General features: G+C 45.8%; 1 long non-coding RNA gene across 1 annotated transcript in view; it reads left to right on the top strand.

The window, feature by feature from the left end:
• Window positions 1-7,173: 7,173 nt before the first annotated feature.
• LOC145658585 (uncharacterized) overlaps window positions 7,174-15,505 on the top strand; it is a 42,283-nt gene continuing 33,951 nt past the window's right edge. The window contains exons 1-2 of the long non-coding RNA XR_014124192.1: window positions 7,174-7,262; window positions 8,307-8,366. This is a non-coding gene — a long non-coding RNA (uncharacterized LOC145658585). The remainder of the gene's footprint in view (window positions 7,263-8,306; window positions 8,367-15,505) is intronic.

Raw genomic sequence — 15,505 nt, 5'->3', positions numbered from 1 at the left:
AGCTGTGGTTTTCAGACTCCGTTAGGTGGCTGTATATAATTTGAATTTTTCACATTCATGAGTGAAGTTGCTTTTTATTAGTTAACATTCTGACCATATATATGGAAAAAATATTTTTTAATAAAAAAATGAAAACCCATGATTCATATTATGATGTTAAATATATTTTACCATTATTACGGGCACTTAAAACTTGGCCAAGCAGCGAAACATGCACTGCAGGCCAGATGTTCCTTGCAGTAAATAAGTCGTCCTGCCAGGGGGCGGTAGTGAGCTGTGAAAGTGACGCGGGCTTGAAATGAATTTCCAGTCAACCTGGAGCTGTAAATAAGCCGTAAACCCCAAGCACTTCACACTTTTCCGTTACGTCTTCCGTGCAGCCCCGCATGATTCTGTGAACACCAGCGTTGTGGCGTGTCCGGACCACACTCACGCCTGCTGCTCTGCTCTTGCACATTTTTGACAATCTGCCAAACATTTTGGGGACAGCCCCCCTTTCTGGAGAGAAGCTATTTGTCAGCTTAATTTCAGCAGCAAAACATGGCCTCTGATAGTACTCTTTAGCAACCTTTGCAGCTTGCCAAGGCAATATTCATTGATTTGAGTTTATGTGAATCCCGAGAGTGTCACTAGAGAGTGCCAGTGCAGTCTCCTTATTTACTTTGCTTATGGTTGCTGACCATAAGGTGTCAGCTGTTTGGTCAGTACACGACCTCTCAGCGTCGCACAAACACTCCTCACCACCTCACTATCAGGCATCAGCCTCCTACTGACTACCCACAATCCACACTGAGCTACATCAGCTTCACAGGCGGCTGTGGTCCAGGTGGTGTAACCGGGTGCTAAAACCACACCTGTCTCTTTGGGCAGTCCCTCCACCAGGCAGCGAGAGGAGAGGTGGGGGTCGGGGTCCTCGCCCAGCCTACACCCATTTCCTATCGCCATCATGACGTTGCTGCCTGAAGCCTCTGCTCCCTCCTTCACTCTTGCTCACCGACACTCCGGTCTCAGGAGGCCTCGGACATGGAGCTTCCACTGGGCCTCGGAGTTCATAAGCTCCAGCTTGCTATCCTAATGTTTACATTCCATCACTCTCTATCCGTTTGGGATGGCCTTCACACTTCTGGTTGCACGCGTTGCTATTTTGTTCTAATTGTGTAATGTTTCGGTTAGTACAGACATCTTGAGGGACTGCACTGCCTTCTAATACCATTGTGTCTTTGTAAAATATTTATAGAGTGATGTATGTAAAATATCTGTGAAATGCCACATGTGAGAAACAGCTGAGCTTTGCCAGGCAACTCCACAAAGACTAATCATGCCACCTCTCTACTTTTAGCAGGTTCGAGGCACAAACAGCACGTGGCACGCTGAGATTCGAACCTGATTTTTGTTTTGGTTTGCCTCCTCTTTCTTTTTCACTGAACACACCACTCTTAGCCACATGAATGCATCCAGTGAGTGTCAGCAACAGAAATTGGCCACCATAGTTCCTGCTTCTAAAGTAACTTTACATATCTGAAAAAAAACAAAAAATCTATTTAAAAACTTCAAAGGAGACCAGTAATTCCCCAGTAATAAAGTGTGCAATGACTGGTATGAAGCTAAAAATTCACTCAACAGAATGGAAGTTAATGCATCCACAAGCATACATTTAGTGTGTGTTGTCAAAGACAGTGCCAGCTTCTGAATAATGTCTCGATTTGCGTAAGATTGGACCTAAAAGGTCTTGGGCGAGGTATTATGTTTCACTGTAACTCATAAACCACTATCTCTGCGAGTGTTGTTTTATGTGAGCCACTTGAGGTGTCGCGTGTTTTGGAGTTGTGCTGGAGTGGACCACGGCGTTTATTAGAGTGTGGCTTCTCCCTGCCACTTTGACTGATGTAGTAGCCTAACAAACTTCACTTCCAGTCAACTAGTGGTGTCTCGATGACCAGCAAGGACATAACAGGTTTGGTCAAACGTGGTGGAATCTACACCTCACTCCCAATGGAGGAATGGCATGTTAACCCTGAGATGTAACACATAGTGATGTTGTTCTCTCTCTCTCTCTCTCTCTCTCTCTCTCTCTCTCTCTCTCTCTCTCTCTCTTTGTGTCCCCATGTTGATGTAATCTTTACTTTGTGGTTTCTGAGCCATGGGAAAAGCTGGTCCGGTCCCTCCAGTTACGCCGTAGGATGCCCCTTAACTGTGTGGCTCTGTAGCCCTGAAACAACACAGACAAACCTGCACAAACACACCCCTCTGTCTATCGGTGCGCCTAGGTCTTGCATGCCGGAAACACCGCCAGCCTTTTACAGGCCAGAGAATGGGAGTAGCTATCTTATCATTCAAACAGACTTCGCCACACCCTTACAAACCCTTTCTTTCGCCACAATTACTAGCTTTTAATCGCTGAGATTGAGAGGGTGGGTCAGCAGACTCGTTTGTTGGTCTTAGTCAAGGGTCACAATGTTGGATAAACCAATAAGCCAAAAACTGCAGAAATCATGAAAAATTCCTAGAGGACACAGTGACCAAAGAGAGAGACTATTACCATCAAAAAGAGGGAAAAATTCTTTGGCCCACACTGTGTTCAGTTACTTCAGCAGTTTGTAGTCTGCATAGGCATCACTTAGGTTGTGTTTGTGTTAGCCAATCAGGAAGGAACATGTGCCTAAAAGCCAAACGTAATCAGGCATTGGGTTCAGGGAGGAACATGGCTTCAGGAACAAAGGCTTGTTATTTTACTGAGCTGAATTCTTGAAAGGGGGGTGTTGTGCAGGTCAAACTCTGGAGCCTGATACTCCCGCCACCAGCAGCAGGGCCGGAGGAACCACCAAACCAGGTAACCATTGACACGTGTAGTCGCGACCAGGACGAGGTGAACAACCGGAAGAGTGCACGGGGGAGACAGGCGAGGCGCCTGAAATTTATGCCCGAAAATGCACGCAAGATTTCACCAAATGTATTTTCACACGCACCTACTGTTTACATGTCGATGGCAATGACATAAGGTGCCAGGTTCAAGCCTCTTGAAAAGAGGTTTCAGTTCCAGGACATTTGTTGGTTATGAGGTACAAAGGCCAAGTGTTTGATTCTGGCAAATTACTGCTAAAATCAAATAAATGATTTCAGTGCTTTATTGATAGAAGATGTGTGTTAAAAAGTAGAATAAAACAACACACATCTGTTTTCAAAATGTGCACACAGAAAAAAAAAAAACTATAAAAACACTAATTAAGATATTACAAATGCTTTGCTTTCATCACACTGATGTGGCCATGGAAACAAAGTACTAATATGCATTATATACACTACTGAGCCCATATAAACCTATAGATTAGATTACTTATGGTCAGATAATCAGTAATCTGGAACACTTTGTGGTTGGAAAAGAACCCTTTCTGTGTTGTGACAAATGGCAGGTGCACGCTCAGAGAGGAACAACATGGTGCCATTAACTCAGCAGTCACTCCCACAGAGCAGCCGCATCTACAGAGCACCATTCACATAGAGTAACCACTCCCACAGCGTAAACACACCCACAGAGCAGCCATGCTCACAGAATGGCCACATCCACAGAGCAGCCATTCACAGTGAGGGGAGACTCCCTCAGTGCAGTAGTAGCTGAGTGGTTAGGATATGTGACTTGGAATTGGAAGGTAGTGAATTCAAGCCCCGCCACTGCCAAGTTACCACTGTTGGGCACCTGAGCAAGGCCCTTAACCATTAGCTACTCAAGCCTAGAAGTGTCAGCTAAATGTAAATACAGCCACTCCCACAGAGGCTGTTATTTGGGGAGCTCCACCCACAAGAAGTTCTACATGCTGCCTCTGGCTAGCTCAAGCCCAGAGCTCAGTGTGCCCTGGGGCTTGAATGGACACATGCCTGTGCCCTGCTTGACTTCAGATGAACCCCACATTAATGCTTTTGCAGACGGGCCTCCCTAGCTGCAGAAGTAAGCCCTTGTCTTGGCAGGGCCCGGGAACACCACTGTGAGTATATTAAACACGGCCCTCTGAGAGCCATACTGCTTTAAGGCTCCTCAGAAAGACTGCAGGGGCAGATGGGAGATATCTTACACATGAATGTAATATTGCCTATGGGGGATATAGTAGCTGTCAAACCACAGCTATCCGTGGTTGGAAAAAGAAAAAAAAATCAGAATCAAGACATTGAATTATAAAATGTACCATAGAAATCAAATCAGATCAAATCAATCAATTTATCATTGGTATGACCACAAGGAAGTTGGACCTCAGAAACAATACATTAGCCAAAAAAAAATAAGACAAGAAATATATCATTGTCTGATCACACCTTTGTTCCACAATTGAATAGACCTTCGCTCGGTCTGATTCATGGCGAGCACCTCTATGAGTGTTACATCAGATCCTGTTTCCTGAGAGAAGTACAGCCTCCTCCCCCTCTCACCCCAAACCCTCCTTGACCCCCAGACCCACGATTGCACTACATTTGGAACCTATAAACCTCCTTTAAGAAACATCATAAAAAAGGTTTTTTTTCTTTTTCTTTTTTTTGTTGCTTTGTGGTGTGCCTCCGTGCTCCTGTAAATCAGGCCGAATTTGCAGGTGGGTGCAGATGATGTGCATGTCTGGACATGGTCAGGTGTGGCTGGATACTGCGGCCATGGCAACGTGGGTCTAGACTCCATCAGCTGCCCCGGATGTCTCTAACGGTCCCACCAATGGCAGGCCTGAACATTATTCATTCTGTGTAAAATAAAGCAAACGCTGCTTTGGATTTGCATAAGCATATATTAAAATAAACTAGTGCAGTGTATCTATGGTGCTACAGTGAACTGGAGTGCAGTGCATCTATGTTGCTACAGTGAACTCTAGTGCAGTGCATCTATGTTGCTAGAGTGAACTCTAGTGCAGTGCATCTATGGTGCTACAGTGAACTCTAGTGCAGTGCATCTATGGTGCTACAGTGAACTGTAGTGCAGTGCATCTATGGTGCTACAGTCAACTGTGGTGCAGTGCATCTATGGTGCTACAGTGAACTGTAGTGCAGTGCATCTATGGTGCTACAGTGAACTGTAGTGCAGTGCATCTATGGTGCTACAGTGAACTGTAGTGCAGTGCATCTATGGTGCTACAGTGAACTGTAGTGCAGTTTATCCCTTCAAAGAGGAAAGGAAGAGCTTGGTGCTACAGGCAGAATTATAGTGTAGGCACGTGAACCCAGCAGAGTTCAGCTCCAGGCAATGAGTTAATGTGCTCTCAAAGTGGGGGATGTGACCTTTCACTTCATCTCTCTCTCTTTCTTTAGCTCTGTCTCTCTCTTCTGCTCTCTCCTTATCTCTTTCTGGGTCTCACTCTTTCTCTCTTATGCCTGTTTGCCTTCTCTTTCTCTCAGTTTCTCGATCTCCTTCTTTATAATCTCTCTGTAGTCGCTCTCGTTCTTTCTCTCTGTTTCTCACTCTCCCTCTCCCCCTCACCTCCCCTCTGTCTCATTAGGATCCAGGCTGGGGGGTTATGAACGGGGCCGTCTGGGCTCCTCCAGCTGCTCTCTGTTACCCAGCCCTCGTGTGCGTGACATGACCCAGAGTAAAGCCAAGGTTTAAGCCCTGCCAGGTAGCAGTGATGAGACACAGTGCTCAGGTGCAGAGTGTGTGTGTGTGTGTGTGTGTGTGTGTGTGTGTGTGTGCGCGCATATGAGCGTAAGTGATTGTGTGTGTGTGTGTGTGTGTGTGTAAGCAATTGTGTATCTGTGTGTGTTTGTGTCTGTGTGTGTGTGTGTGTGTGTGAGGTTGTGTGGGAGTGTGTTTGTGTATGAGTGTAAATGATTGTGTGTGTGTGTGTGTGTGTGTGTGTAAGGTTGCGTGGGAGTGTGTTTGTGTATGAGTGTAAATGATTGTGTGTGTGTGTATAAGTGATTGTGTGTGTGCGTGAGTGTGTATGTGTGTGTGTGTGTGTGTGTTTGTGTATGAGTGTAAATGATTGTGTGTGTGTGTGTGTGTGTGTGTGTGTGTGTGTGTGTGTGTGTGTAAGGTTGCGTGGGAGTGTGTTTGTGTATGAGTGTAAATGATTGTGTGTGTGTGTGTGTGTGTGTGAGTGTGTAACTATTTACATCACTCATGTCTTTTATTGCTCTATTTCTTTTTTCTTTGCTCTCTCTCTCTCTCTCTCTCTCTCTGTTCTGTGGGCTGTAGGTGCTACTTTCATGGCTCAGGTCCAGAGGGGGACAGGGCTCACACAGACTTCTGAACCATATTTACTCAAGTGTGCCACATGGGCAGCTCTCTGCCTCCTTCTGAGGTTTACTGGAAGACAGATAACATAAAGAAATTCGCGTCATTATACTCAAAGTTCAAATTTGCTTTCATTTTCCATACACATTTTCTTAACCGTCAAATGCTCTCATACAACACTTGATGGAATATGTGTATATCATGTAATATTTCCCTGGCATTGCAATTGTGTGCAACATCTGTCCTAATGCAGTATGGAAGAGTATGCAGCGTTTAAGTCGCCAATGGGAGATTGTTCACATTGTTCAGATAGTTGCAGGCTGAGTGCCCTAGACAGGCCCAAATGACCAAACCCAAGACTCCACCCCTTTCTCCCACCCCCACTACAGTTCTCAGGCCTGTTAGAGCTACTTAAGTGGGGGCTGACATTCTCATGCCCGGCTCATGCACACACAGCACACATGCATGCACAGACACTCTTTCACACGCACATCTTGCACACAACTGACCCCAAGAACTCTGTTCTCTCTCTCTTTCTCTCTCTGTCGTCAGCAACACACTACTTCAAGACACATGTGCCTCCAATTAAGGTTTCATTACAGAGGAATAGAGGGTACAAGCACCCTTTCTACACACACACACACACACACACACACTCACACACACACACACACACACACACACACACACACACACACACACACACATACACACAAAGTCCTTTGTTTTCTCCCAAAGGTTAGTCATTTGCTCTTTTATACATTTGTTTTGCCATTTAGAAATATTTGGGCCTCTTTGTTTGACTGTTTGTTTATCATGTTGTTTACTTTAATTTTCAAAGATCAGTCTTCTTTGTACCAATGATCTTGAAAATCTGATGTTATTAAGAATGCTATGAAAAAGTAAGAGATACTTATATGGTGTAATGTCTCCAATGACCACAAGAGGCGCACTAAGCGCACATTTCAAGTTAACGGGCAAAGAATTTGAAACTCCAGTCAACACTGCGGCCACAAAAACACATAAAGGCGACAAAGCACTGTGACAAAACACCTCAGCAGTAAGTCTGGTATTCCGGTGAACTTCATGTCTAACTTCATGTCTAATATGGATAAAGTCAGTTTAATTCTATTTTGGACATAAACAATCTCCTTTTAAACTGTAATATTCTTAAATTGCTGTACGCAAAAGTTTGGCGTCAAAAAAAAGAAAAAAAAAAAAGAAAAGAAAAGCTAGTTGGCTTATGCCATCGCTGGGTTATATAGACGTGGCGAACGGTTATTGTTGTAAATGAACGTTTGACTGTACTGGGGTCAGAAAGTGGAGTTGCGTGTCTGTGTGTGGCCGGAGCTCTACGTACGTGACCTGAACGTGGGCGCAGACGCTAAAATAAGACCTGGTTTGGCGGTGTGATTATTGTTGTAGGCGTTTATCAGAATTTCAGATCCCACTAGAAATATGTTTAAGAGCACCTATGTTCCGTTTGCTGTGAAAGCATACAACTCATTGCAGTGCTTACCTGACAAGTTGGATTGCCCGCAAATGGATTCAGTCGGTCTCTTTAACCAATGCTATATATACCTGGAGAGTTTTCTGCAAACACTTTAGGAGCAAAGTGAACCTTTTAATTGCATATCAGCTATTACGTATAATCCGCATCCATTCAGTTGATGGAGTTTTATTTGGGTTCTCCTTTAGGTTTACCACACTGAGAATCTAGGGTTTGCATTTAATTGGGCTTGGGCTTTAGAAGAATACCTCACGATGTCTCTATAAAATGTTCATATATTAAACAATTATAACTTGAAACATAAGTTTCAGTTGCAAACATGTTTGTTTGTTTGATGTTTGCAGTTTGTGCAGTATTCCTTTTGAGTCTGGTCACCTCAATGCAAATATTTTGGGTGTGTGTTTGAAATACCACCCCCCACCACCACCACAGGCTTGTCTCATGTTTGTGGTTCACTCAACTAAACTGATGAGTCGACATTGGTGTGGTTTAGTGCAAAGCCTTGTTTGCAGTCAGAGATCTTAGCAAAAAAACAACAACTTGCATCCTCACATCAAACTACATGTACAATTTCCCTTTTTTCTGTCTTTCTAGGCCAGGGATGTGGCTGAGGGTTGACTCTGCTGTTGTCAAGGCAGCACTCTAATTTGGCTTGTGAGTAAACATTGTGGTTTGTGCGACAGGTGCCTTTTATTTTGGTATGTTTCACACAGCGCAGGCAGGCTTGCGGTCCTACACCTTTGTGTTTTCATCAGATGCTATTAATGAGCCAGGGAGTATAGTGAGAATAGTGAATATAGTGAGTATTGAAGGTATATTGAGTATTGGGGGTATGTTGAGTATTGGGAGTATAGGGAGTATAGTGAATATAGTGAGTATTGGGAGTATAGTGAGTATACCAAGTATAGTGAGTTTATGGAAGTATAGTTAGAATAGGGAATACAGTGAGTATAAATAGTGTAGGGAGTATAAATAAGTATAGGGAGTATAGAAGTATAGTGAATATAGATCGTGTAGGGAGTATAAATAAGTATAGGGAGTATAGAAGTATAGTGCGTATAGATCGTGTAGGGAGTATAAATAAGTATAGGGAGTATGGAAGTATAGTGAGTATAGATCGTGTAGGGAGTATAAATAAGTATAGGGAGTATGGAAGTATAGTGAGTATAGATCGTGTAGGGAGTATAAATAAGTATAGTGAGTAAAGGTCGTGTAGGGAGTATAAATAAGTATAGGGAGTATGGAAGTATAGTGAGTATAGATCGTGTAGGGAGTATAAATAAGTATAGGGAGTATGGAAGTATAGTGAGTATAGATCATGTAGGGAGTATAAATAAGTATAGTGAGTATAGATCATGTAGGGAGTATAAATAAGTATAGTGAGTATAGGTCGTGTAAGGAGTATACGTTTAGGGAGTATAGGGAGAGCCTAGCTCTGGGTCACCTTTTGCATTTATACAATATGATTCGTTCCTGATTGCCTCTTCCTCTTTTCTCCTCTTCTTTGTCATTTTCGTCTTCTTTTCTGTCTTTCCAGTTACAAAACAAAATAGCTCAAAATGCTACATTAACACACACCCACACACACACACACAAGCAGACGTTTTTCACATTTTACCCCTTTTCTCTTTTGCTCTTTTCACGGGCCTTTTCACGCTTTCAGCTTGTGAGCAGTCAACTAACCTTCGCTGACAATCTTCGCTGACCTTTTGGTTAGTTTCCATTTCAGGCAAGTGGCAGACAAACTGCTGTACACACGTGGTACCCAGGACTCACCAGAGTGCACGTGGTACCCAGCTCCCACCAGAGTACACGTGGTACCCAGCTCTCACTAGAGTACACGTGGTACCCAGCTCTCACCAGAGTGCACGTGGTACCCAGCTCTCCACGTGGTACCCAGCTCTCACCAGAGTGCACGTGGTACCCAGCTCCCACCAGAGTACACGTGGTACCCAGCTCTCACTAGAGTGCACGTGGTACCCAGCTCCCACCAGAGTGCACGTGGTACCCAGCTCTCACTAGAGTACACGTGGTACCCAGCTCTCACCAGAGTGCACGTGGTACCCAGCTCTCACCAGAGTGCACGTGGTACCCAGCTCTCACCAGAGTGCACGTGGTACCCAGCTCTCACCAGAGTGCACGTGGTACCCAGCTCTCACCAGAGTGCACGTGGTACCCAGCTCTCACCAGAGTGCACGTGGTACCCAGCTCTCACCAGCACGGCCTGCGATTCGCAGGTTCGTCTGCCGCTCCCCTTCACCACATCTTGTGGTGCACCAGCGTCGTGATTTGCGGGGAAGGGCACAGGAGCTCCCTGGCAGGCCATGAGTTCGGGCCCCTGGGGTGGCGGGGTTACACATGGATGGCAGAGAGGAGTGCATAGTCTGCAGAGGGAGATATTTACTGCCCTGCCTAACTCGCCTCTCTGCGCTGCTTGCGTGTGGCAAGCGCCGTGTCCACCTTTGACCCCCAGTGAGACCTTCCCAGCCCCAACATGGACCGCAGCTGTAATTCCAAAAAGACAAGTTACCGTCTGTCTCTCTCCCTCTCTGTCTCGCTCTCACTGTGCTGTCTTTACAACTCTTTCTTCCTCCTGTTTTTCTTCCCATCTGTTTCTGTCTCTCTCTCTCTCTCTCTCGCTTTCTCTCTCACTCTGTTTACCTCTCCCTCTCCCTCTCTCTGTTTATCTGTCTCTCTCTCTCCTCCTCTCCCTGTTTGTAAGGTGATTTATGTCACCTTCCCGAGTTAACATCCAGCCTGAGCTCCAGGGAGCATGCCCTGCCTACACAGCTCTGGGAGTCTCCAGTGTTATTCCAAATATCCGGTTACAGGGCCAAACCCAAGGGGGTCTTTAACAAGCTCTGGGTTCGTGACCTGGGCTGTTAACAGCTACTAGGCGAGCCCCTAGCATCTTTTCTCTTCTCACGTTTACCTGAGCTTCACATATTGTAGGAGCAGGGTGTCAGGTTGGGCTTGTTTCAGGAGGAAGGTTCCAGAGTCTTGGGAGAGTACTGGAAGCAGAATGATTATTCAGGATTCATACAGTACGTTCCTTCCAGACTGATTTACCTGCTGGTCTTGTCTTTCGTGAGACTCGAGATTTATGCTTAGCAAAGTGGAAACGCACCACAGAAATCTCCCCACTGGACCACAAGAATGCTGCATCTTCACACACACACACACACACACACACACACACACACACACACACACACACACACACACACTTGGTATTTTACATAAAAAGTAGGTTTTCCGTGACATTTCTTCTGCTTACAAGGTCTTTTATGTTCAGTGTTGGCTTCCCCTCTAGCAGTTGTGTAGTGGAAAGTAACAGCATGGAGCTAATGTGTTATACCTCTCAGGGACAGCATATTCCATTCGTTGTCAACTATACTGTTTTTTGTTTTTTTTTAAGCCATATTTGCATATTTTACATGTGTGGTGTAGTTTACATAGGCGTGTTGTACTTTGTTCAGACTCAGGCTTTGCGCTGGGAGGTCTTCTCCCTCTAGAGCCGTCCCTTTCTGGTTTATTCTGTGTTATGACCTGGACATTCATCAAACCTGACGCTGTAACGGTAGTGCATTATCCTCCTCACCATTTCCTTGCTGTGTTCAGAGGCAGGGCTTGTCAGAGTCAATAGCCCACGGGTAAGTGACGCTTGATGGGGGACGTAGACGGATAACTTTTGGTCCCCCTTTTTCGAAATCGTGCCTGCCACGTCTCGTTGGCGGAGGTGCCGCTCAAAGCAACACGGTGTCCAGGGGTGCGACGTGCCATGTGGCCTTTGGCGAATAGAGTTCGCAGCCCCTCAAAATGGGATTCTAATAATTTGACCACAAGAGGAAATGGCCTGACCTCAGGCTCCCTGTGAGGGTTTGGCTGCGTGCCAGACCATCTTGGGCCGTCTTTGTTCATCACAATTTATATAGTTAACTTCGTGGCCTCAAGTATGCCAGTTCTTCTGGTCAACCAAGGAGAGCTTCTGGCCGTGAGACCATCTCCTCGCAGACACCACGAGTAATGGAACGCTCCTTATAGTCTCTGTTTGCATGTTCAGCATGAACATTCAGTAAGAACAGATTCACTTCCTTCACTAAAGAGGATCTAGAGACTACAAATTTACATTTTGAAAAATGTGAATAGCCAAAGTTAGCACTCCTTTACAAGGGTTATAGTCACTTTTGTGGAATTGAAACATCGATTTTAGACACCACTTAATGCAAATGATGCCTTTCTTTCTTGATCTTCCTCTGTTTTTTGCATCATCAAGACAGGTGTACGTGTCAACGAAGTGCATTTTTATCCATTGTTTCTTTTAGTCTAGACATGATGTATGCCGCGTGATGTTTCAAGGGAGAAAACTGCAGTTGTGTATGTGTAGTTTAGTATCCATGATAGTGCCTCACTGTGGTCAATTACCTTTTGATTGATAAAATAAAAAGTTTAATACTGTTTTTTTTTGCTGTGTTCTGGATCTGTGGTGCGTGTACGAGGTATACACTGATGATAACTGTAACCCTAATCACTCCCAACCCCAAAGCCTCGTTTTCTGACAACACGTCCCGGCCTAGTCCCGCCTCCCCCAGGCGGACCACCCCCCGTGCTCAGTGATGACCTCCAGGAGGGCTGCGCTATTGTCTGAGGGCCTGTCCGTGACCCAGCCTGTTGTGGCGTATGTGGGGAGGACCGTGTCTATTTATACCGCTTTACTTCCTCTGCCGCTATTGTGGTCGGCCCCCTGCTCCTGGCGACCCGGTTTCCTCTGCGTTTGGCCGTGCTTCATCTGCTTCCTGTTTGTTGAACTCCTAAGCCCCCACCTCCCTCCACCCCTATCCCCCCCACGGCCCCCCCACCCACCCCCTCTCCAGACCATCCAAGTGGTCCACCGAGGGCAGCCCAGCCAGCCCCTTAGATAATTACCCCAGCCAGCCCCTTAGATAATTACCCCAGCCGGTGATTAGTGTGGGGTGTGTATGTGTAAGATGTGGACCAGACAACTGAATTATGTCTGGACTCACCAGACTGGAGAGTAGCAAGAAGCAGCAAGAACAATGAATAAGACAGTACATAGGACAGACTTAGCAGTACATAGGACAGACTTAGCAGTACATAGGACAGAATTAGTCGTTTCCCTCCTGGGCTTCATCATTTATCCCTTCAGGAAACTGGGAGGCATGAACCAGCGCAGTTAATATTTAATTTTTTTTTCCACTGGACTTTATCTTAGACGTTTCTATCTCTGTGCAAGTTTGGCTCTTGAGATAAGCAGGGTACACTTCGCCTGCTGATGCCGTTAGTGGCATTCATCAGCTGGACTATCAGCTACTACGCAGCGAGCAGGAGCGCAAACGGAACCATTCCTCTCAGTGGGTCCCGTATTGGAGTTTATACACTGCACACTAAGATAAGATGCTAACAGCAAAACAAACTTTATGGTGACCTATTATTTGAAACACGCACACAGACGCGCCAAATGCACGGCCCTCGTTACACACTTGGGTTTGGTTTTGATGTTGAACCTCAGGAAACCGTCTCTCTCAGTCACACCAGAGCAGCAACTCCCGGGGGACAAGCGTCGTCTACGTGGATGATGTTATCTGTGTGTATGACATTCTCATTGTCTGTGTGTAGGGTGTTGTCATTGTCTGTGTGTATGACGTTGTCATTGTCTGTGTGTAGGGTGTTGTCATTGTCTGTGTGTAGGGTGTTGTCATTGTCTGTGTGTATGACGTTGTCATTGTCTGTGTGTATGACGTTGTCATTGTCTGTGTGCATGATGTGGTTGTCTGTGTGTAGGACATTGTTTCCAAAGACTTCAGCTCCTTGTTTTCCTCACTCGTTTTTGCCTCATGCTGTTACATTTGTAACTTACTGAGGGTCACAAAATACATTTTGGGCGGTAAACACTTCTTAATTACAATTTTTGTTTATTACTAAAATTTTACTATCATTTGGACCTCCAAAGAAGTGCTGATCTGAACCTTCTACGTAAGGAAAGTCCACAGATCATGCCATCCTCAAGAGCGTGTGACTCATGCTGGTGACCAGAAACATGCCTGAATGGCTGGCCACTGATTCACCTTCTGGGCCCTGTACCTGCAGACTGTTGGAGCGTGACAGGAAATGACGTCGTTGTATTGCCTGAAGAACCAAACGGCTTTGAGCGGGATCCCCAGGAGAGACTTCTGCAACAATGGATCAAAGCCAGACAGCCGTACTCAGCTGGAACGTCTGCCTTTGGTCAGGTGGTCATTACTCCTGGGGTGAAGGGTGGGGGGTGGGGGGGGTGAAGAGAAAGAAAAAGTTCTCTCCGTTGATTGTTTTCATGTTCACAGTGCTGAAGTCAAGGTTAGGGCACACCTGTTCGTGAGAGAAAGCATGAGTCGGGGATGGTGGGAGTGGGAGTGTGTGTGTGTGTGTATGTGGGGGTTGGGAGTTGGGGGGGGTTCCCACAAGCTTTCTTATCACGCCAGAGCATCTGCGGCTCTTACTGTTCCAGATGTTTCCTGATTGGCCAGCAGCAGAGCCATCGGACGCGGAGCCGCGCTCTCGTGCGCCTTGAGCCCAGAGTGGACCCGCCTCACTCCGCTTCCCCTCAGCTCTTATCCCAGCAGGGAAACAGGTTACCAGGCAACCAGACTAAACAACCCCTACCACACACACACACACACACACACTCACCTCTCCGCTCCACAGCTGGAAACAAAGCTCTTTTGCGGTGCTGTATTGTTTAGACTTAATTATGCAACCAAATCCGAAATGTAAAATGTTTGTTCTTTATTTTAATGCTGTTGTGAGGATGTAAAGCTGTGCTTATGTGTGAAAAACAATGGAGGAAGCAAGGCTCCCAGGCCAACGGGTCTGCTGCCCCAACTGTTAGCGTAAGCACTGTATAACGATTACAGAGGCGCAGCAGGGACGCAGGGACTACTCCGATCCTCCAGATCCGCTCCGCTCTTTTGTTTTATTTACCAGAGCACCTGGAGAGATGTGAAGTGATCTCTCCGTTACGTCTGCATGTGGCCTGGAAGGCAATCCTAGCGGATTACAGTGTGGAGTTCTGACTTATAGAAAAATGCAAACACCAGCTATATTTTAGCCTAGATGGTGGGTTAATGGTAAGAAAGATATGATGATGTTAGATAGCGACTCAGACAAGCATTTAAGTACATTAATGCCTTTCCCACTGAGGAGCCCGGAAAAGCAAAGTTCTTTGTCTGGCCTTATCTATGTGATTGTTCTTTATTTTAGTTTTAGACTGTTTACTATAGAGACCGAGGCTTCTTTTCCCCTTCATCCTGAGAAAAGTTGTCCCTTCGCAGGCACCGTAGCACAATCGTAAACAAGAGGCAAGCAAGCAGAGAGTAGATAACTGAGGAAAAAACCATTTTATTTACCCCTTTCCACCCTCTCTTACTATCAAAGGTGTCAACGTGTGTGTGTGTGTGTGTGTGTGTGTGTGTGTATGTGTGTGTGTGTGTGTGTGTGTGTGTGTGTGTGTGGTTTTCATCTCACTTAAATGCCACCCACAGCTCCTTTCACATTCACACCTACACACCCTGTCTCAGGGGGTGTGCGTGCGCGTGTGCACATGTGCATACATGCATGCACTCCTTTGTGTGGGTGTGGGTGTGTGTCGTTGTGTGTCTGCCAGTCACACGCACGTTGCTCGAAACTGATCCTGGTTTCTCACTTATTTTCAAAACGTTTCAGATCTGAAGCTGGCGGCTATTCTTGGGAGCTGCCTCCACTAACGTTCGCCTTCATGGCCCTGAACATTCCGGCCC

This window comes from Electrophorus electricus, chromosome 6, assembly GCF_041902795.1.
Source record: "Electrophorus electricus isolate QZ-2024a chromosome 6, ASM4190279v1, whole genome shotgun sequence".
Taxonomy (NCBI): Eukaryota; Metazoa; Chordata; class Actinopteri; order Gymnotiformes; family Gymnotidae; genus Electrophorus; species Electrophorus electricus.
Note: the sequence above shows the minus strand (reverse complement) of the source record. Positions and strands in the feature narration are given on the sequence as shown.